Genomic DNA, 24,122 nt, shown 5'->3' with positions numbered 1-24,122 from the left:
CCGCACTCATTTCACGTTGTCCCAAGCTTCCACGCGTATTTCTATTAATCCATTAGAATATGAGCTCGAGAATTCTATCACGCATACATACCTGCCAACCCCCAGGGTACAAAAATCTGGAGACGTCTAGAAATCTTTGCATTGTAAGAATGTCATTTTCAACGATGCCCGAATGCCTTCCGGATGTTCCCAACGTCTCTCGGTTAGAACAGCATTTATTTTTCATAATCTTAAATGTTAAGTTGCTCAGTGATTCTAAAGTTTTACATCTTTCAACATCTTAGTGCTATCGTTATGATCTATGTTGAAAAGTCCACATATTGCATTACAATATCTGTAAAGCAGGGTTTTTACTAACGGGGTCCTACGTATCATTATAACACGATCATAATATACTTTTCCTCTTGGGCGTAATAAACGTGCATTGAAATAGCTGTACTGTATACAAAATCGATCAGTGTTCAACGGTACTTTCTGGAATGCGTTTATCAGACACACCTTCTTACGACAATGAATATTCTTCGCTAACAACAGCGCGATCATAATAGACCTTTTTCACTTGGGCGTAGTGGTTTCCCATTCCAAATCACGTGGGATGCTTGTGTAAATTCTTCCTTTTATTTTTTTGTTTTCGCCACTCACCGACAGATATATGGAAACAAAGAAATATTGTGTACATGTGATAAATGACACACGATTCGAAAAGGGAAAACATCATCCCCCAACGAAAAAAGTGTATTTAACTAAGCAGTTAAAGTTCATAATCACGAATGGGTCTTGTTGTACAGCCTCGTAGCGCTCTTTGCTGCTTTTAGTACATTGGGCGGAAGCTCGATTTTTCCAGGGCTGTTAAGGGACTCCATCTTAATCGTCATGATGCTGCCCAGGGTTTCCTCTTGATCTAAGCAGGATCTTAAAGACGTCAAATTTTTCTTTATCATAGAGAAGACCCTTTCTTCACCAGCATTCGAGTGCGGTATGGTAAGGACAAGCAGAGCAATCTTGGAGAGCCGAGGGAAACGCTTATGGCCGTCCAGGGTGGTCATCTCTTGCAGATGGCCCCAAACGATGTCGGGTGTTAACCGGCTCCCACCTTCATTGGCATTGGCCAACTCCCCGACTGACTTTGGAAGTTGCTCTTCGTCCATTGTGGCAATGTCGTGATCCTCCTGAGTCAGTTCTTCCAGATCTTTCGCTGATGTAAACGGCAGAAGGTTTGGGTACCTACAATGGAAACCAGTCATTGAGAAGCGCTTGATAACTGTTTTACTGAGGCAGCCGTAGCCGCAGTGCCACTTGTGCAGAGCAAAGTGCGCACAGCTTTATCTACAAGGTGAAAATGAAGACGAGGAAATTCCCATTGCAAACAATTGGCCCTAGGAAATTTTTAACTCAAACAAGTTTTCGAGCTCCTGGAATTAAGGATTTTATAGACTTTTTCCAAACAATCACTTGTCGATTTAAGTACTTTTACCTTAGTACTGTACCTCTGTACAAAGTACTGCACCATGGAGGGCTTAAGCTTTTCCTTTTCCTCAAAGTACACCATCTCAGCATTGACGAGAAGCTCATCATTTACTGGCATATGGCTCACAGCATACTCGAAAGCTTCTATGAAGAAAGACCTTGCCCCTCATAGAACCGCTTCTCATCCTCAGCGCCAATGTCACCGGAACTGACAAAGTTGTTCAGTACAGTCCTTGTCACAAAGCCAAATATTGCTCAACATCAAGGAGCTGTTTAAAGGATGAGGACGCCTTAACGATCCCAGGAGAGATGAACTTGCGGGCAAGAAGCTTTAGAAACCTCGTCAGGGATGAATTGATGGCACCGATTAGAGGTTCCTCTTTTTGTAGAAAGAGGTTGAGATTAACAAAGATCTGCAACGCCGACTGCAGAAATAGCAGATAAACCTCTGTCATGGAGTTGTTGAAGGCAGTCTGGAGCCTCTTGAATCGAGCAGCGGAAACATCTTCCGAGAGAAAATAAGTTTACAGCGACTGATACTGCAGCAGGGTTCGCATGATCACCTTCTCCAAGCTAAGCCATCTCGTGCTGACGTGTTTGATGATCTTGCGGTATCCTTGATCGCAGAAATCAGCATATTCTGCCAGCTTGCATTTTCGCTTCGTAGAATGGACAAACCAGAATTAAATGTCGACTAGGAAGTCTTCCACGTCAAATCCGGTCTCAGCATTGAATGCTTTGGCTGCAGCCGAGGAGGTATTGCGCACAACATGGCACTGGCATCCATTGAAGTATACTGATGGGTTCTGCTGCTTGACGCGCGTCAAGATGGAGTTGTTTTTCCCCACGTTAACATTAGTGTTGTCCATGGAAAATGCAACGCAGTTTTCCCACGGGATTTTGTGGCGGGCTAAACACTCATCGATTCCTTGGAAAAGCATCTCAGCCGTGCTGCCACTAGATAAGCACATGTCCAACAAGCTGGTCTTCACCCGCTTTAGGTTCACATCGTGTATTTGCACCGTCAGGGGATTCATCTTTTTGAGACCATTGTCGTTAGAACCATCAGTCGCCAGCGAATACGGGGCATTTTTCATAACCTCCACCAGTGAATTTCTGCCCAGAAAAAAAAAATAATAAAAAATATACACTGAACCCTTAGCGCTAATGATGTGACTTACAGTAATAACCACAAGTGAAAATGTTTTTTTTTTTTTTTTACCGGAAATATGGCTTCAGCGCCCCGTTCACAATGCATGTCGTCTTTGTCCTTCCTGATGCGTACTCTTTGGCGATTTTAGAGTCGGGAAAAATATCTTTGAACAGGGAGTTAAATGTATCCGCTGCTGCAAAGGGGATGTTATTGTTGACCATTGCCATGGCCACCTTTACTTCTGCCGAAGTTACCTTTGAAAGAAAAAAACATGTATTTAGTCGTTAAATAATAATAATAATAATAATAATAATAATGACTTTATTATTATATATACAGGCAAAAACTAACGATAGACAAATCCGACGTTTCGGCGACAATGGCGCCAAGATGTCGCCGAAACGTCGGATTTGTCTATCGTTAGTTTTTGCCTGTATATGTTTATCTAAATCATTGTTGATTAGACTTTATTATTGTGTCCGATTACATCTACTGCTAATAGGGGACACCTAACTTAAACTGTCTAAAATGAATATAAAAAAGTATTAATTAATAAATAGCATAATTAACACACACTAGGTACTGCGTTTTATTGTCCCATCGCGGATCTGTCTAGCCTTAAACCAAAATGAAAAGGCAAAGTAAAACGGGACAACAAACGCGCATAAATCGTGAATGAGATACTACATATACATATTACATATATAAGTGTAGCGATACCTTGTCAATGTCATTTTGGGTAGAAGCACAGGTCTGGAACAGTGTGGGTTGTTTTTGTAGCTGTTTTGCGTGATTTTGATGTGCCTTGGTGTCCAAGTGGTCCTTTACATCCTTGATCCCTTGTTTTGCACAGGATAAGGCCCGGTTGCATGCTGTACAACGAAACTTGGTTGGCATTCCATGTACTGCAACAATGCATGGCCACTGCTGGGTTCATGTGTTGGAGAAGTGTGTTTTATACAAAAACGATCCCGTGTACTTCGATTTCTTGGGAGTAGCAGGTGGTACAGAGGGTGGACTTTGAGCTCTTTTCTTTGATGCTTTGGGTTCTGAGGTAAGGGGAGGAGCTGATGGTTTCGCTTGAGCTGCGCCCACTGCTGGTGGTACTGGTATCAATGGAACAAAATGGTTTGGGGTCCAACCATGAAGGTCGACATTACTTGTGTGTATCCACATTATATATGCTACGTTCGGATGCTGTATCTGCGAAGGCGTGATAAGGACATTCACATAATTCCGATTGATGAGAGAGCCTTTAACTTCCGGGTAAACGGTTTGAATAGGAAAACCCAGGATGTTGCTGAGTGCAAAAATATGCCACATGCTTGAATACGAGCCAGGCTTGATGGCTTCGACAATTCCAGCCTCAAAGCCTTCTCGTTGACGTTCAGCATTCGGTTTTTCCTTGGTTTTGGACGATAAGTCAAAGCTATTCCCCAGTAAGTTTTGCACATAGTCATCTAAACCAGTCAACTCTTTCAAAATAGCCGTCGTTTAAATACTTTTCCTTATTCATGCAAAGTTCTATAAATGTTCTCGTGCGCAGTTCTACGTGTCTGTCCTCATTACCACATATGATCCTTGACATGGCCCTATTTAGACAATTTCCATCGCCATAAGTTTGCTTCGGTTCTACACATTTTGGGCCATGACTTGGGAGGAGCTTTTCTGCCCTCACATCCTTAAAACCTTTCGAAAGAGAAAGTTTTTATTTTTAAGACAAACATCGTTTCTTCACAGCCTCCTTTCACATAAACAACATGTAAAGAATTGTGGTCGTTTCGCCCGAAAGCCCGAAAGCCCGAAAGCCCGGAGTCGTTTCGCCAGGACTAAGAGTCGATTCACCCGGACTAAAAGTCGATTCGCCCGATATAAGAGTCGATTTGCCCGGACTAAAGATATCTTGGTTGATCGGGATGTTTTGGTGGCCAAGCTTAAACAAGCACACAGCATTTTAAAACGTTTCCTGATCTTTGGCGATACGAGTTGATCGTTGAATTCAATAGGTCTCTCTTTTTTTATTGGAAAAGTTGGAACGAACAAAAACCAACAGAGGTAAGTACAACTTAAAATTTTGTAAGACGTGGCTTTTGTCTGCGTTTTAACTCAAACTCAGGCCAAAATTTTAAAGCCTTGGTACGCTAGGGCCGTACTGGATAGCTAAATTACCTTGCAGGATATATTTTGCAAGTTGGCTTGTGGAGAATTTGACGATGGTGGAAATACCAAATAACAAAAAAAGCGCCCGCCCGCTCGCTTTTCTATAAAAATCCGGACGAGAAACATTTCTTTTTTTTTTTTTTTACTTGGCTTTATACGGCAAACGGGCAGATTTTGCAAACCCCGTGCGCCTGTTTTCTTTGTATTAAATTTCACCGTGCATTACCGCCACTATAAATCCTAGATCGAACAAATTTAGCAAATCATTGACACAATGAACTTCACACGTTCGTACTTAGACAGCAAGCAGTCGGTTTGTGTTCCTGAAATCCTTTGGATTCTCTTTAACTTTCCATCGGAAAAATTAAGAAGGAAAACAGGTCTAAAAATAACAAAGTTTATATGGAAATCTGATTTTAAATAATATTTATAAACTGTGCTTCTGCAGGATTCATGAATTGGAAACATTAGGCCCTCAAATCCTTTGCCTAGTGCCTAAAGTTTCCAATTCATGAATTTTTCAGAAGTGAAGTTTTATTAATTTAAAACTATTTGACATCGTGACTTGCAGCTCTGACCCGCTCACATTTCAAAGCGCTTGAATTTTCAAAAAACCCACAAAAATAGCTTACCTCGAGTGTTTACTGATGGCTGGACGTCAACTAGAGGAATCTCCTTCACTTCCTGCGAAGCAAGTCTCTTCACTCCCTCAAAGCCCGAGGGAAGGGCACCTAAGAATTCTTTTTGCAGGGAAGCGAAATCCGTGCTGGCAATCTTCGCTTCGAGTGTAAACAGCGTGCGAAAAGCGCGTCAACTTTCTTCCATGTATTGCGCGATTGGATTGGTTGATTTCTGACCAATTACGATTCTCGTTAAATATATATCGATTTGATCGCTCTGTTTCCCGTTTTCCGATGTTTTCGGCGGATAATTCATGGTAGGCCACATATAATCGCCTTCTCCTTTACTCCTTAAATGCTAACCGCAAGCAAACAGCAGTAATTAAATGTTAACCGCAAGCAAACAGTAGTAAATAAATGCCAACTGCAAGTAAACACAATATTTAAATGCTAACCGCAAGCAAATGGCAGTAAATAGAAGAAAACTGCAGGGAGACTATATGGGTGGCCTACCATGAATTATATCCCATGTTTTCCGATTGAGAACAGCTCAAATAAGAGCACTAAATCCACTTCTTGTTTTATTTTCCTTTTTGGATTCTCGAAAATAACGAAATTGATGAAAAAAAAAATTGAAAAAAGCCACGTTACGTATTTCCCGGGAGATTTGGTGGTCTAACCGGGAGACCGAGAGATTTGATGAAAAACTTCGAGACCCCCGGCAAAACCGGCAAAGTTGACAGGTATGCGCATAGAAATCGAGAGCGAATAATCTAACTGTTTGAGTATAAATCTACTAGTCGCTCAAAACTTTATCTAAATCGTCTTCACAGACACTTCGAAAACGCCGAAAAGCGGCCTTCATTTTGTCAACAACGGCACACTGCTACGCTACTCACTATCTATCACAGAATAGATAGTGAGTAGTGTAGCCAATCAGACAACGGCATTCCGAACGATAGTAGATAGTAGATCTAGATTTACACTAGAACTCGATAGAAACACCGTGCATGTTTTCTGTTCCTTAATTTCAGCTTTAATTAATGATGATTCAAGTGATCAATATAGTTGTACTAAGATTAAGGTCATTTATTATCACCGTAAATCAAATCCAATGATTATGTTTTAAATACTTATTCAGCAGAGGCATGTTTAAAAAATGCACGTAAAGCGAAGCTTTCCCGATTTAGAAGAAGGCAATTTAATTAAATAAGTTGACATGCAATAAATCTAAGGAAAGATATCAAGAGCAAGCGGAGAAAAGATTGTTAATCAGAACTGAAGAAGAACACATTTAAGGATTGTAAATAAGATATGATTGAATAGTGTTAATTAAAAGGTGTCGAAATGCCTTTTGCGTTCAATTGAGTTTGCCAACGACTGAATTATGTGAGAAGTACCCGAACCTTAATTTTACAGGAAAAAGGCCAATTCAGGTTTGTTTTTCTTTTAGACACTTTACGACCTACTTCACAGGCTTCACAGATACCCTATCTCCCTTGACCCATTGACACCTGTGTCGGCAGTTACCTGCTGTGATGAGCGTTGGCCTTTGTTCCACTTCTGACGTCATCACCTTCGTCCAAATTGGCGTCACTCATACTCAAGTTCTGAAGGAGGAAGAGATCCAGTTTCCAATGATACCCAGATCAGAGTGATTGCGTCAATTATTATAAGACAATTAAATATGCACGAAAATGTTTAGAAATTTGATTGAAAAGCTTTGAGCAAATTTTCCCTCAACTGCATTTGGCTATTGAGAATTGCCCGTCTCGATGATGCTTTCTCGGGAATTGTTTCACTGGTTGCAAACCCAGTAGAAGGTCCACTACTGCAGCAAAAAGATAAAAGGAGAAAAAGGAGAAAAGTCTTAAGACGTAGGTCACGATATACACAGGATAAAACTTAAAAGCGAAACAAGTATATATATTTTTCTGACAAATATGAACCGGTTAAAATTCATTCCAGTGTCTACAGTTACTTATGCTTTATGTTTGACTTGAATAAGTACTTTTTGTAACTATGTGTAACCAGAAGCATATTACCTCCCGAGGTGATATGCTCCTGGTGTAACTTACAAACTTTTCTTAGCACCCTTGTACTACTGTAGTTAATAATGTGTGTATTCACCCTTAGCGCTGGCAGAAATTTTATAAAAACGACAGCACATACAATGCGTGTTTTATCTATGCTCTTTCAATATTCAGAACTTATATTTTTGTAGCTTAATCAAAGTCTGAATTGTTTTTATATGCTCTTTTAAACGAAGATTCTTATGTAAGATTCTTTAGTGACTTATGACACTTTTTTCGCACTGAAGTAACAAGATTTTAATTCTAGTCAAGATTAATAAGAGTTGAGTTTACGTTCACGTTTTTATTGTCTGTTTAAATTAAACTTCAGTCAACTTTTTGGCTTTGACAGTTTCAGATAAGTCAGAGGCTCATGTGATATTAAGCATACCACGCATACACATCAACACATGTTGTTCCACTATTATTCTCTTCACTCCAATCGGTCCAATCCTGTTCGAACCATATCTGCAGCTCATGATCGCCTGACACAGACACCTGAACGGGAAGATCGCGAAAATGAGCTCTGGAGATGTGTGGGTAGTTCCGTTAAGACTGTAAAAGTGGTTTTTGTTTTCAACGCCGGCTTTTAAGTCTCCAGCTGGTGGCAGGATGGCTTCTTTCTTTGCATTGGTAATGATAGTCATTAAGCTGTTTTTGCTGTAGTAGGGGCTTGTACTACAGCCCCAGTAGGATGGCGGGGAATTTCGGTTACATAAGATCGAGCCCGACTTGTGGACGAACTTCATTGTCTTGAGAAGTCCACTCTTTGTGATGTTAAAGGCGCCGAACTGGTTATCTCGCGCCCCAAAGCAAACGGATTCTCTGTTTATTTTCTGCCAGTTTCCTAAAAAAAAAATTATTAAAAAATATACAATACTAACGGTAAAAAAAGTATTTAACATGGAAAGTGATTAGAATCGACCAAATTATACATCAAGGCAATAAGAAGCGCTCCAACTAGACAAAACAAGATCTCAGTAAAGAGTAAGTAGTGCTGGATCGTACAATTACAGTTTTTCCAACAGACACGTTTATGGTCATCAGGAGTTTGTTTCGCGTCGTACATTTGGATCCTATTTCAAACCCTTCTAGCTCATTTAGCCCACTTATGCCACTGGAGAAAGAGACTGCTTTCCCCTAGATTGTTTGGTTGATCGACTACGCACTTCGTATTTCAAAACAAGGAGAGAGTTCAATCAATCACAGCCCGAGTTTGAGCAATAAGGGCCTGAGTCTGCTCGTAATCTCACCAATCATGGTTGAGCATTGTGAATACCCGGTTGGAACAAACAAAAAATGCATATTTGAATTTTATTGACTTGAAAAGTACAGAGACAATACAACAATTAAACATAATTTGAACTCAGCGCAGACACTTTGAATTGATGGGTTTTTAAATATTTTCTTACATTCTTGCCACTAGTTTTAGAGTTAGGTCATGCACACTTTGTTTGAAAACATTCTAGTCGCTAGAATGCTGATGTCTCAACTGGACCGAGCTGGCGGGTTGACGTTTTGTTGCTCGGTTCGAATTTGGTTTCGTCACTGGACCGAACTGTGGAGGCGCTGTGGCCTCATGGTTAGTGCGCTGGTCTCCGGATCGAGCGGTCCATGTTCAAGCCCTGGCCGGGGACATTGTGCTGTGTTCTTGGGCGAGACACTTTACTTTCAGAGTGTCTCTCTCCACTCAGGTGTATAAATGGGTACCTGAGAATTAAAGCTAACTTCTGTACCTTCACAGCGAGCCAGGATTGTCTGAGCATTCCCATCAGAGTATATCCAGTAATCCCCGTTAACCATCTCATTTCCTTCACTAGCCTTGATCTCACTGCACGATTCAGCAGGAAGCTCTTGAATGGAGCCAAGAGGAACTGTGTGATAAAACAAAAGATCTGTCAGAGTAATTTTATTTCAAATGTTTACAAGAAGAGCTTAAGGTGACTCAAAACAGTTTCCAGCACTTTTTGATGGGTCGTTATGACCACTCTTTATCACTTGATGCTACAATCATGGTATCAAAAAACTGCTCAATCTTTGGTGAACACGTTGTTGTCATTTTCGTGACACAATAGATTACCATAGCAACTTATAATTCAAAAACGGCACGGTGAAATCTTTTTATATTGTCAAATTTTAATAAGCATCTGCATAAAACGCAACTTTTGGCAAAGTTTACAAAATATTCTGTACATAGGGTTCAGAGCCACCTGAAAATTGAAAAAAAAAACACGAATATTAGAATTATCTCAATATTGGGCAGAGAGCTTCGGAATCATGTTAGATTATTGATTTTGATTTATTGCGAAAATGGAGTATTGTCTCGTGTAATATGTGCTACTTCTGACGAAGAAATGGGTGCGACGAGGCTTCTTTCCTTGATCACATATGACCTATTGGTAACCGTTAGTTGGATACGAGAAATTTTACCTCAAGTAATCAGTGTTACCGAAACGATTGTTTTAACCTCGCTCCGTCATGTCAACGCAGCGGCTGACAACTTAACAAGAAATGAACTTTATCTTCTTTGTCTTAGCCTGCAGGGCAGGCGAGATTTTTTCGAGCGAGCGCTCACATCGTAAAAAGTTTAGCCGCCATCTTGAATTTTTCATGCAGTGGAAGACTGGGGAGAGAAAGAAAGTTTTACCAAGGGGGTGAATGATAGGCAAGAGGAAGGATAGGGGAGGGGTGGAGCGAAGAAAATCTCGCCTGCCCGAGGTCATTGTTCTTTTAGGAAACTCCGTTCGCCCACGAACGGAGTTTCTAATTGGTGCGGCTTGACCCTGCCTGTCAATTGTCTATCAGTCAGTTTCGTTTCGTTCGTGCGGGTAAGAAACATGGCAAACTCTGTCGAAAGTGATGTTGTTAGTTTCGATTCCGCTCTCGAGGAATCTCTCAAGCGTTTATGTGAACTTGGAATGTCTCGCGAATTACGAACGGAGCAAAAAGACGCAATTTCAACACTGGTATCCGGAAAAGATCTGTTGGCAGTGCTACCCACTGGCTTTGGGAAAAGCTTAATATTTACGTAAAATGGGGTTGACTAGCCTACACGACTTCTACGGTTCGTGACATTTGCACATTTGCCGTTCTCTGTTCGGTCACTCGACCTTTCTTTCATGTTGCGTAATAAGGAGGAATTTTAAGCGGAGTTGAGCCGTTAGATCGTGCTATGGCAAAGTTTTATAAGTCAAAGGTCTGCATGGTTTGCGCTGTTATCTGCATGTCGACTCGTTGAGTTTGACACCTCTGTAATTTGCCATGTGTTTATGCATTGTTTAGGCTCATTTCTATTGCAAGATATGCTTTTAAGTCTCCATGAATTTGCTTTTGAAGGACAAAATATGAAATTTACCGTGAACATGTTGCTTACTTGCATTCTATATTGTGACACCGGGCCCGGCTGTGACTAGAACTGTTTACAAGCACAGTAGGTAGATCCTTATCACGGATATCATATTTGTTCTCGTACGATTTACTTCGGAGACGCTGTAGCTTTACTTTGAGAAAGCTATACGTTTGTCTAGAGACATTCTTATGTTTCTTGCAGCTATCTGATCGAGCTTATGTTTCTCTTGCTCGATGTATAGGTTTATTCCTCCTTTGGTTGTTCTGGCACCACATGATTCAATTGTAGCTGTTTACGCGCAAGTCCCGTTAACTGTTTTGCGTGTTTTATATGCCATTGTTCGGCTTAGTTCAGGCAAGACCATGGTTTCGATCCTCCATGTGGATCTCATCAGTTGCCGGTATTTCTAAAATACTCTGTACGTCTGAAGTCGTTAGCGCAACACGTACGTCTGTGAGAATGCAAGACATCCTGCGGCTTAGCACAAACTTCTCGTGGTGTGTACCCTTGTGAGACTTCCGGTGTCGAGAAAACCTCATTTTGATTGGTTACCCGCTCATTTTCGGAAATGCAGTGAAGCGCAACTAATCAGGAGGTGTTTCGCATTTTAACGGGCTTTTCGGGCAGGCGTCTTCTCATTTTTCCCCTCCCCCATCCCCCACCGTCTAACATGGCGGTGTAAAAAGGCGGTCGCAAGGTTGTAACGCTAACTCGCCCCAATAAGACGCCTGCACTGCAGGCTATCTTTGTCTAACTCCGATGAAGTTCCTAGCCATTCTACTGCTTACTAAGTGAGAACTTTTGACTGCGGTTTGTGGTCCTTTTTATCGCTCTAATAAGGAACTGTTAAACTCGTACGGATGCAATTGCTGGCAAAGCATTTTAACCATCTTATGTACATTGGACGTTGGTGGAAAAGTGTGTGCACGTTTTTTATTGCGTTCGCAGAACGCAGTTCATAATCCTGGGTGTCTTGTGGTTTCGAGGGTGACCTATTTGAACATTTTTTTCGTTGAAGGTCTGCATTTTCTGCGCCATTTTGAATGACGTCAAACGTCATATGCGCAAAAGACTACCACGCACCTCGTGGTTTTCGTTGGAATCTGAGCAAGTCTGAGCATCGTCAATTGGATATCTTAAGACTATCTCGTGATCATAGTTTATTTTATATGTTCAGGAACACGACTTTGAATCGCCTTGGCTTTGGGATGTTTATCGTGAGAACAGCTATATTTCATTGGCTGAAGTTTGATTGCATTTGTTGATTAGTTCCAATCGCGACAGATCCATTCGAATATTGTTTGGAATCGGTGGAAAAGTACTTGGCAGGATACCGGGCCATTCATTTGCGTCTCATTTAACTTGAATGTTTTTTCGTTTTTTCAGTTGTTTCTATATGCTTCGTTCTTAAGTGAAAATCGCTCCTTCGAATGTTTACGACAAATGGGCTCGCGATTGCAAATGTTTGGTTATAATTGTGCTTCCAGCTTAGAAAAACGTACGTAAAAAGTAAACATTTCCAAATTAGCTTTTACGCTGAAACATTACCAGTTAATGTAAAAATATTTAGCACGAAATTAGAAGGCTTTTGTAGATATTTTTCTGAGTCTATGGAAACAGGAGCTCACGCTCGAATCAACAAATCGTATTTTACACAGCGGACTTCTTCACTGACTTCATTGGAATGGATTTTGACACTATAACATATCTGCCTACAAAGGCTCGGTTGCTGATGAAAAATAATGATTTTAGCAATAGACAGAGGTTGAAAGTCAGCTACTGAAATCATAAGGTATATATATTAAAGAAACGGCGTCGAACGCACTCATAATTTTTGATTACTACGAGTATAACAATTTGTTTGAATTGATTTAGGTCGAATGTTTGCTTAGTTCGTAGAATTTTGTACACGAGTGCTTTGTTTCGCTAACAAGAGCGCCTAGGCCACGAAGAAAACATTTCAGCTTGACCGCTTCCCATCATTCCTCGCAGCTTCCCCGCTCCCATTGGAGAGTCCGCTTGGTGAAACAAGCCAGCTACACATGCTAACCAATAGGATTTAAAGCGACTGAGTTGTAAAAGGGCAAAAAAAAGAAATGAGAATCGAAGTGTACCTCTGTTTTTGCCCTTTTCATGTAGAACCTTGTCTGATCCGGCTTGAAATCTTCGATTATAATCTCGTCGACTTGGGACCTATAACTATGAACTAGCTAAGTATCTATTCTCTCTATTACAACCCTACATCCCTACTAATTATTGCACTCAGGATAGCTTTACTTTTGTTAATGAAATCCAAGATATACCTTTATCGGGTAATTTTATGGTTTAATTCGACGTTGAAAGTTAATTTACCAACATGCCCTTGAATAAGTGCATTGGTCTAGCGGTTCGCTGCATAAAGGAGGATAATATGGACATTAAGTTAAGTGCCACCGAGCTTAAAACCCTTTTACGTTTTGCCACAGCCCAAACTCACTTTTTGTTTAAAGGTTCTTATTATGATCAGGTAGATAGTGTGTCTATGGGCTCGCCCCTTGCCCCCGTCTTAGTTAACCTTTTCATGGGGCATAATGAGAAGGATTGGATAGAAAACTACAAGGGCTCTAAGATTTTGTTCTATCGGCGATATGTCGATGGCACTTTCTGTGTATTTGAGAGGGAACAAGATGCTTTTTCCTTTTACAATTACATCAGTTCCCAACACTCTAACATACGGTTTACTATATATGGAGATGGAAGTCAGTAGATGATAAGTTAGCTTTATTGGATGTCTTGGTCAATTCAATAACAACCCTCTTAATCTCCAGACATCTGTTTTCCGTAAGAAAACTTTCACGGGGCTACTAACTAAGTATTTTAGTTTCACTTCATTTTCCTACAAAATGGGTCTTGTTAGAACACTGGTGGACAGGGTTTACAAAATGAACAATTCTTGGCTAGGCTTTCATATTATTATTACCCTTATTCTACGGAAGAACCTTTTCCCTGTTCACATTGTAGAAAAGGTCATCAATAGACGCGTCAGTAGAGCTACAATCCGCCCATCAGCTAGCTCTCAGGTTCAGCAAGCCGTTTCAACTTATTATTTTAAGTTACCCTATGTAGCCTCCTTCACCAGAGAAACATAGAAAAGGCTACTCAAACTCGTTCAGCGCTATTGTCCTAATAACATCGAAATTAAGTTAGCTTTTTCTTATTTTAAAGTTGGTAGTATGTTTAGTGTTAAGGATCCTGTTCCTCTCGATCTCCGTTCGTGCGTTGTCAACAAGTTTTCGTGTGCAGGATGTAACGCCTGTTACATCGGCGAGAGTAGCTGACATCTCTCGACGTGCGTTCGTGAGCATCTGAGCAGGGACAGGAACTCACACGTATATCAGCATTTGCAGCAATCCCAGGCATGTCGGTGTTTAGCTTATAAGAACTGCTTTTCCATCGTGAATTGTGCATCCAGCAAACTACAACTCATGTTGAAGGAAGCAATGCAGATCAAATGGGAGAATCCCACTTTAAATAAGCAGCTGAAACATACTGACTTAACTCTCTCGTTCTGATATTATTCTTTATGTATATACATTTATTTAGTAGCGCTTTATTTTATATATATTTTTTTGGATAACATTTTGTGTTATAATCATTGTAATTATTTCTATTTTTTACAATTTTCTTCCTTGTATTAAGTGTAGTACTCGCGCAAGTGTTATTCCATGTCTCGCGCTTCTTAAAATTGTACGCTAATTTTTTCGAAATTTTGAATTGTATTACGTTTTACTTATACGCCATTGCTTGTGTTAATTCAACCGAACTTGTAAACGAAGTCACAACTGAAGATTATCGTTGAACGTTCGAAACATGTCTTGCTGTAAACTTAAAGTTGTTGTCCATTTCTTAAAATTATAACATTATTGTTTTACAAACATAATTTGCAAGCTCGTTAAGGGTGGTGATGACGTGTTCGTTAATACATCACTTTAAAATTCTCAACAAAATTTGTTGCAGTTAAACATGTGTGGTAAATATTTCATTTTTCCAGCCAAGTGTGTTATATCTTACAAGCTCTAGAAGCGAAGGCAGCTTTGTTGTTGACAGATACTCAAGGCCATAAAACTATTGAAGCGATGCTGTCATGTTCGATCAATAATCGAACAAGTTCGTAATTGATTGATGCCCGGCGGTGAATGAAAAATATAAAGAAAAGATGAAACAGGAAGAACAGTGAAGGTAGATTAAGTATTTCTAACTATATTGGCAAAGGGGAACTCACGTAAATGTCATCCATTTAACATCAAAGTAAATATTAATTTGAACTAAAAGAATATTGGGCAACAAAGGAAAGCTAATAGAATGGTTCCTCGCCTCCGGCAGGTTCTAGTATACCTTCTTAGAACTCTATGTTGATATTTCTTTCAGACTGAAAAGCAGAAGAGCTCGGGTATCCACTTTTTTAGATTTCCGTGTTGGAAATAAGGTAACAAATTACATATCTTCGCTCTATGCTCTGGACCCTTTAATGCGTCCACCTGCCGCGGATATTAACAAGTTTCTTTGGCCTAACGAAAAGCTCGAGTTTTCTTTTGCTGATATTTTTCAACTCAACTTATTCTAGATCATTCTTGATATTAAGAAACCCTAACTCAATAAATTTCTATTATTACAGGTGAAGATGCATTAAACTATTCCGACATCTTAAGACAAAAGTTAAATGTTGCTTTAGCCGGATCAGTTAATCCATTAAATTAGGGTGTTAGTCAACTCGATTGATATCGCGAGAAATATTTCATATCATTATTCGCCCAAGAAATCTCTGACATAGATAAAGATAACCGTTCTTCCTCTTCCCTTGTCTTCTTCCTCACCAAAGTTTACTCATCTCTAATCAGTTTTTGGTAGTGACAAATTTTTATTGAAAAAACGCGGGGAAACTTATTTTAAGAAATAGGACCGTACCACAACTTATGGTCGACATACGAATTTCAAATTTAATATAACATTTATCACCAATTTCGGAAGCAGAAATGAAAAGGTTTTCGCCGAGGTGTTATCCAAGATTTTCACTGTTTTGAATCCTTATTTCTGACGAACGAGACACGAAATGTATTGCTTTTCCTGCATCATTTTTATTAGCATTCTTCTCACGTTTCGTTTTTTGCCAATCAATCAACTAACGCAAATCTGAAAAGGATCTCAAATTTTGCGTGGTCTGCTATCCACCAATAATAAACAATTATTTCATCAGCCGAAACTGAAAGCTGAGGCTGATATCACTTCCCAAGACCTTGGTCATTCTAGTCAAGTATAAAAAAATTAGTTTATTGCTGAGGCAGAAAAGACCCAAAGTTGCGCGTTGCTGGCACAACAAAGTGATTCAAGTATCCGTGTCAGAGAAAACCGGGCAAAACCAAAAGATCCACGTCACATTCAGCATAAAAGTTATTCGAAAGGATTACAAGCCATGGCATTTACCAAGGTAGGCGTTCGTTTTCCTTCGAGATGTCACCGCATCATGATTTTGGCCTCACATGCGGTCCAAAACACAGGTAGCCCAAGCTCGCAAACTGAGCGGTCGTACAATGCAGTAATACTGAAGTCTCAAAACAGTTGAAATATAATAATTTGTATGGCCCGGAAAAACGGTTCTATTCTTAAGTCTTAAAGACGCGAAGCAGTATAAATAAAATATACGTACCGTACTTGAGGTGTGTTTCCTTGTTTGGCGTGGGAGGTTTATAAATAATAAATAAATAAATAGATAAATAAATAATATTTATTACAAGAGGCTCTCTCATCTACCGGTTATAGGCGGATTTATTGACATTTAGATGGTTTCAGTTAGCTTCACTATTTTGTCCTCTGGATATCCTTTCCAAAGTTTGGGTACTGAGTGATCCCAGCCTAAGGAGTCCACTGAAGGGAAAGGTCTCCAAACGCTCCAATCGCCTCGAAATTTCAAATACATCAGGATAGATAGTCTTCCTTCACGTTTCTGTTCTTCATCCGTTCATCCGCGGTCGGTTTAGTTACACTCACATGCAATAGGGGCTGCCATCTTCGGCAAAGGGTTTTCGCTGAGAGCCGTCCGATGTGAAGGCTAAGGTGTCAATCATCTCCCACCCTCAGCCTAATCCCTGGATAGGGCACCTAAATTGTATTAACTAAAATTCCTGTGCGTAAATTCCCAGCGAAACGAAAAACAAATTATATGCTTGATGCTTAACTTCCAATGTTACCAAAACAAAATCAAGTTGACCTGTTCATGCCATTCTTAGTTTTTGTTTTTTCCTTGAAAAGGGCGCCATGTTTTGGGTTTGGACAAGTCAACCCCGTTCCCAGGGCTTTGGGATGGGGTTTAGTAGAACATTTTGCGGCCCACACCTATTCTAAATTTACTGGAGTACCCTCCCCCCCACCACTGCTATTGCAATTTAGTGTTAACAATACCGATCGGTTGTTTTCTAATGGCTGCTTGACAATTGCATCAGCTAAACACGTAGTGAAACTTACAAATAAAGAAAACACTGAATGAAAAGTGATGTTACAGCGCGGTGAACTCACGCCTTCTTGTTTTTTCCAAGAATGGGCTAAAAAGGTTGGTATTGCAATATAGAATATGCTTTTGCCATGTCGATACAGAGCTAAATTGCAATCACAACTTGTAACTAGTTTCACTAACGAACCTACAACACTTACCGGTTACCGGTACCTCTATTGAACAGTACACAGACAACGGCTCAATCGCTAAACTAGCGATATTTAATCAGAATATTTAAATCCTTGTCTAACACTCGCCAGCTCTTGAGCTAGGAGGCGGGTTATGTTAAACCCTTTAGAACTGCCAGTCAAGATTTGCAAATGGTGAAGGAGACCAGTATTAGAGCCTGAACGAAGTCAGTGCTCATGCAAAAACTTTAACTATGGTACATGCATTACAGGAAAGCAGACCTGTCCACGAAAATGAACTTCAACCTGGAGGCAAGGCATCTTACCGGAAATGATTGTAACACGTCACATAGCGTGACCTGACAAAGGTTAAAAGCTCTGGAGGCAGCGTGGCCGAGTTGGTAGGACGCTGGACTTCACTCTGACCACTATTAAAGCTGGAGTTGCTTCCCCACAGACCCTAGTTCAACTCCTCTGTTATGCTTGTAAATAGCCAACGGGAGTGCCTTCCGCCTGTTGGGATTTTTAAGCCTGTTATGGTTAAGCTAAAATGCATAAGATCATTTACCGGCCCAAATGTTGCTCGTTAGAGACTTAGATAGGTCAGTTGGACAGAATTATGGATAAAAAAAGAAAGTTTTGGAAAAAATGTGCTTCTCCTTAAGTGGCATGCCTGAGAACTGTGGCTAGTTGTAGTTAAGCGCGTCGACCACTATAAACATTCAACATCTTTTTTTAATATTTTTAACAGCAAGAATAGTAAATTTTAATACAAAGAATGCACATATATAAACTAATTAATATACATTCCGATAACTATTGATATTTATACTTCATGTTTGATACATGTACTGTAGTTTGGAATGAGACTGCTGTTGGAGAAGAAGTGGAGCTTCAAAAACTTCCGTGAGAGCCTAGATGTGTAATTACTACATTAGCCCTTACAGCCAGGTAAAAATAGTATAGTACATACAATGCTTCGTCGTCTTGGTAATTGCTCGACGCTACTTTCATATTTCCACTATTCTTAGCATTTTATTCCGTGAATGTCTTCCTGCATTTGTGCGCTAAGTTACAAGATTCAATACAAGAGAAGATAAATATGAGCGGCGTTTACGTTAATTTTTCAGTGTCTATAAACACTTACTGCTTCGGATAAGTCAGAGGCTCATGTTAAAGCATACCACGCATACACATCAACACATGTTGCGTTACTGTTGCCATCTTCACTACAATCGATCCAATCCTGTCCGTACCATATCTGCAACTCCTGATTGCGTGACACAGGCAGCTTGTTAGGAAGGTCCGGGAAAACGAGCTCTGGAGATGTGTGGTTAGTTCCATTAAGACTGTAAAAGTGTTTTTCGTCGTTACACCCGGCTTTCAGGTCTCCAGCAGGTGGCAGGATGGCTTCTCTCTTTGCATTGGTAATGATAGTCAGTAAACCGTTTTTGCCATATAGGGGTTCATATCTGCAGCCCCAGTAGGATGCCTTGTCTATTGGGTTGCATTTGATCGAGCCCGACTTGCGGACGAGCTTCATTGTCTTGAGAAATCCACTCTTTGTGATGTTAAAGGCACCATACGAGCCTTCTCGCGCCCCAAAACAAACGGGTTCTGTGTTTAATTTCTGCCAGTTCTCTAAAATAAATTTTCAGAGAAAAATATTTGCATCCATGTCTTACGTTGCGATCCTGTGGCACACTCTTAATATTAAGGCTCAAGGGCCAATCAGATCAATGTTATAAATCTTTTTTAAAGTCATCTGGTAACATGAAACAATTTTAATTTTTTTTTTTTCATTAGCATCAACTCCTAGGTATATTTAGGGAAATTTTCAGAGGTAAAACCAGTTTCTTTAAACACAAAGGTTAAGATCGTTACCGATCGCTCCCACAGGCGGACAAAAATTCAATATTTCTGCGAATCAGCACTCACCTCTGGAATTTTTTGGACACTTTAATTTATACCTGTGCCGTCGAAAGCAAAAAGACTGTTTGCCCTCAAAATTTATTGGTTGATCGATTAATCGACTAAGCCACTCCAGTGTCTTGCAAATTTTTATAATGTTTTTTTCAGGTGCTAGGAGGTTGAACTTCTTCTTTATCAATAAACTAAATGGTCGTACCTTCACAGCGAGCCAGGATTGTCTGAGCATTTCCATCAGAGTATATCCAGTAATTCCCGTTAACCATCTCATTTCCTTCACTGGCCTTGATCTCACTGCACGATTCAGCAGGAAACTCTTGGATGGAACCAAGAGGGACTGTGAGATAAAATAAAAAAATAAAAGATCCCGTAAGTAATTTTGCTTCAAGTTATTTTAGAAACAAGAGGAACTAATAACAGATAAACCTTATTCGTAACCCTCTTATGTTCGTTAGACGATGCTGGAAAATTATTCTTTTTATTGGATGAGAATAGGCTCTTTCTTAAATCTTTTTCCCCTGTATACTGTAAGCATGTATCCAACAAAATTATTTCTTTATCTGAAATTTCAGGCGTGAATTTTACGGTCACTGATGTGCATGATAGTTATTCGTCAGCTCTATAGTAAACGTGTTTATTTCCTTATTGTTTATGTTCCTTAGACAAGGGACATCATCGAAATATGTTTTCATTGATCGGATTTATATGGCTGCGGTTAATGATTTCTGTTTCTACCGCGGCCGTGAAAATGTTGGCCAAGGAGACCGCCATTTCTGTAGTCATTGCGGTATCATGTGTTTCCGCTAAAATGAAAAGAGTTTTCTTTTAAGAGAAGCTTTAGCATCTCTCTGAGGTAGAGGTCAGGTATGGGAGGTTTGTTTGGGTGGAATGTTTCGTATGTTTTACATACAGTCGTGATTCCTTCCTCTGGCCTGTGGGATGTTAGCATATAGTTTTGGCACGTCCATTGCGCCGAAGCCACGTACGGAGACATCCCACCTCTTCTCCTGGTGGTTTCGCCGCTCCGATAGGAGAATCCGCAACCGCACTCAAAATTACGCTCGCCACGGACGCTAGCATTGAAAATGGCTGCATTGGAAAAATGAGACAAACATGCAAGTAAGGAGAATGGAAGTGTACCTCTGTTTTTTGCCCTTTTCATGTAGAACCTTGTCTGATCCGGCCTAAAATCTTCAGGTCTCGCTTCTTTAGTTCGATTGTTCAGTTCGCAAACTTTATGACCAATAACGAAATTGTAGCTTTGACACGTAACTTCTTCTTCGCACATCAAATAGCACCCTGCAGGCCATCCAACCTTGCTTGTTTTAAACGTGTGGCCCTTGAGGAACATTCCTCCAATGGAGTATTCCGTTGCTTGGCATTGGAGAGCAGCTTGAAATACACCGATTCGGGACATCAGGAACGCAACTGAGAGCCAGAACTTGGGATTCATATTGAATTGAATGCGTCGGTGACTTTGCTACAAGCAAAATAAAAGCGTTCAAAATGACCTTTAATTGCTACTAAATAACGCTAATACTGTGATTCAGTTTTGTTGTAAGCGTCTGTTTAATTTAATCACTAAAAAGATCGAGGTTCCCAACCATTGCTGTCCTCGTTTGTGCACGGCAGAAATTAATAACCTCCTTAATTTAGACGGGAAGAAGTAGCAAAGGTTGTCATATCCTTTTGACAATCTTTATTTCTTAGCTTGATCCTCTTGAGTAGCACAGAGGCACTTATCCGAAGTATCGAAAAGACTCTCACATAAAGTTTGTAAACCGGTGGGAGATTCTAAAAATCGACAGAAAATTAGTTGTCAGTTTGTAACTTAATTTTCGAGGCAGTGCAAACGTAGATTTGTTTCTAATATCGCATTTCTTATGATAACTGGTCAGCTGTACATGTAGGGCCAATTGAAATACAATAAACAGTCAAGTGTTACTAATATATGTTACAAGTACTTTTTTTGTAGCAGTAACTTAGGACCATGAAAATATATGACCAGTAAGAATGCGTTTCTTTAAGAAAATCCAAGATTGGATTCTTAAATCGGAAAACGGATTTTGCGCTCTTTACTAAACAGATCAATCCAAGATCACTCGGATCATGCATAGTGCATCAAAGGAACCGAAGAATCCTTGTCCAGCTCAGAGTGGATTCTTCGGTTCCTTTGACGCACCATGATCCCAGAGATCTTGGATCAACCTGTTTAGAAAAGAAACGCAAAATCCGTTTTCAGATTTAAGAATCCAATCTTGGGTTTTCTTAAAGAGACGCACCCTTAAGAAAACATATGTTAGCCTTTTTCGGGACAGACAAAATTTTGCGTAATAAGCGCGTTTTATCTCGCCCATAAGTTTTTATATTCTATTTCTTAGCTTGTCTTACTGGAAACAAAGAAAATTGGTATAATTGACACGTCTTGTCAGAAGAACTAAAGACAGTTTTCCCGATGACAATTAAAGATATAGGGCAGAATCGAGAGCTTGCGAAATGTCCTCTTTTAATTGTCAATTATTGCCATTGTTTTTCAATCAGACAAAACTTCAGCTCAATATGTTGGATCTGATCGTCGAGCTATTACATAATCAAACACCCGATTTCGAAAGCGATTCCCAAAACAGCACATATTACTCAGCTCGTCATAAATTTACTTCCTTAAAAACAAAAAGGTCGCAAAACTATAAGAAATACATAGCTGCTAAAAGGGACCGGTAGTAGTATTGTGTCAAGATATACATATTTCTTACCTCACCTAGAGCAGAAATTTGAAAGAACTGGTATCTCAAGTCCTCTGCGCTGGACTCTGAAAAATATATTGACAATGTAATCTTAATGAATTGTACGCAGTACTTAGCCCTCATGAGGCAGATAATTCTTATTGGCTCTCCTCTGACATTTAATTTTCTTTGAATCGAGATCAATATTTACTTTGATATTAAATGGATGACATTCGCATGACGTCTTTAGTTTTTCGCTAGAGAATTGAATATACTTCAGCTGCCTTCATTGCATTCCGTTTCATTTTACATTTATAAATTCTTAAAAAATAAATTTAAAAATTTACTTTTACAAATTCTATTTACCAAAATTCAGCCGCAGCAAGATCTTCTCTTACTCCCAGAAATTGGGGCGGGAGTTAACTGGATTGATATCACGAGAAATATTTCTGCTGTTTAGTCGCCAAGGAAGTCTTTGACAAAAATGTCGAGAGCCGAAATAACCGACCCTTCGCTAGTGCTAGAATTTACTCATCCCAAAGCGTTTTCTCCCCTTTGTGTTTAACAATAAACAGCTTTTTCTATTCATATCTTTTCCTCGAGGAAGGCAGATGAAATTCTTTTGGCTGGTTTTGAAATAAACGGAACGCCAACCTTATTGATCTCCTTGTCGGTTGCGCCAAAGTCAAAGCGAAAAGTGTTCAGTGAAAATACCTGTCAGACATAAATATACATTCTTTACATTTGAAAGGAGACGCTTTTTCCATTAAACGGCTGGGTATATTAAGGTATTAAGGTCAATTTAAAGATGGCTTGTTTTCATTCGTTTCATTTTTCTTTTCGGTTTGTTAAGCAGGTAGACTGCACCTGTGCACTACAGCCTGAAACAACGGTTTACTGGAAATGACAATTCAATCGACGTAATTTTGATCGCGCTTACAAGTTTTTATGTTGTACTTCTTAGCTTGACTTTTGGAACCAAAGGAAATTGACATAATTGAAAAATTCTTGATGAAAAAATAAAGACACATCTGGCATGACATAGCCATGGAGCAAAATCGAGAGCTTGCTATATAGCTAGAAGTCAGCTTTTACTAGTTATTGCCGTTGTTTTTCAATCAACTAAACTTCGGTTTAGGACATGAAATTCTCAATGTGACACCACTGATTGAGTTATTATGTGGTCAAAATCCAGAAGCAATTCCCAATAATTTTTAGCGCTAATGCAAGAATTTACTCATCTCAAAGAGTTTTGCCCCCTTTGTGTTTAACAATAAACAGCTTTTTCTATTTATATCTTTTCCTCGAGGGAGACAGGTGAAATTCTTTTGGCTGGTTTTGAAATAAACGGAACTCCAACCTTAAGAGAAGAAATAAATAAAAAAGTCCCTTCTTTAGCCCTCATTTATGTCACTCACGAGCGACTTAATTGCAATTTTAAATCGGTTGGTTCGAACGAAGCTCAAAAAGGTCCTACTTAACAATTTCTAAGCTAATGACTTACAAGATTGTTGTTTATAGTCTTTTTAAAAGAGAGGTACGCTTCATTAAATTGTTGTAGGAGTTAAAATACCCCAAAAAGCACCTAGTTACAGATTAGAAACTCTCATGTCATCATCTCTGGGCAGGAATGGTGTACATCATGGTGCGGAAGTTGTAATTTTGTGCAAATCTTCGAGGTTTATAAAAGAGATTCATAATATCCCACAAAAATAAAAGCGTAAGTAAGGAGAGTTGTGCCTGAAGTCTCTTTTGTCAAGTTATAATTATCGGGAGATTTGAGACACTACTAGTTTTTTGGTTTGAGGCCACATTTTTTGAATTTTTTTCGATTCTAATCGACATTAACTCTTAATTTGCTTTCAATAGGGATCTATATATGCTTCGTTATTAATCGGATGACATTTGAATGACTCCCGGTTTTAAAAGAAGAACTGGAAACACTGCACCTGTCTTTATTGATCTTGCTCGAACGGATGAGAAACGGATGTTCCA

The 24,122-nt window shown here is 39.6% G+C and overlaps 2 pseudogenes across 1 annotated transcript; both read right to left on the bottom strand.

Annotated features, from left to right (window-relative positions):
- Positions 1-764: 764 nt before the first annotated feature.
- LOC149107047 (uncharacterized) lies at positions 765-2,664 on the bottom strand (annotated as a pseudogene).
- Positions 2,665-7,704: 5,040 nt separating this feature from the next.
- LOC149107046 (uncharacterized) lies at positions 7,705-22,209 on the bottom strand (annotated as a pseudogene). The gene is made up of 6 exons (XR_016209527.1): positions 22,158-22,209; positions 20,545-20,884; positions 19,604-19,741; positions 18,691-19,116; positions 9,209-9,367; positions 7,705-8,319 (listed from the first exon to the last, which is right to left on the bottom strand). The product of XR_016209527.1 is annotated as an uncharacterized LOC149107046 (transcript).
- Positions 22,210-24,122: the final 1,913 nt, after the last annotated feature.

Source organism: Orbicella faveolata, unplaced genomic scaffold (genome assembly GCF_042242905.1).
Source record: "Orbicella faveolata isolate gen_17 unplaced genomic scaffold, um_ofav_v1 contig_27, whole genome shotgun sequence".
NCBI lineage: Eukaryota > Metazoa > Cnidaria > Anthozoa > Scleractinia > Merulinidae > Orbicella > Orbicella faveolata.
Note: the sequence above shows the minus strand (reverse complement) of the source record. Positions and strands in the feature narration are given on the sequence as shown.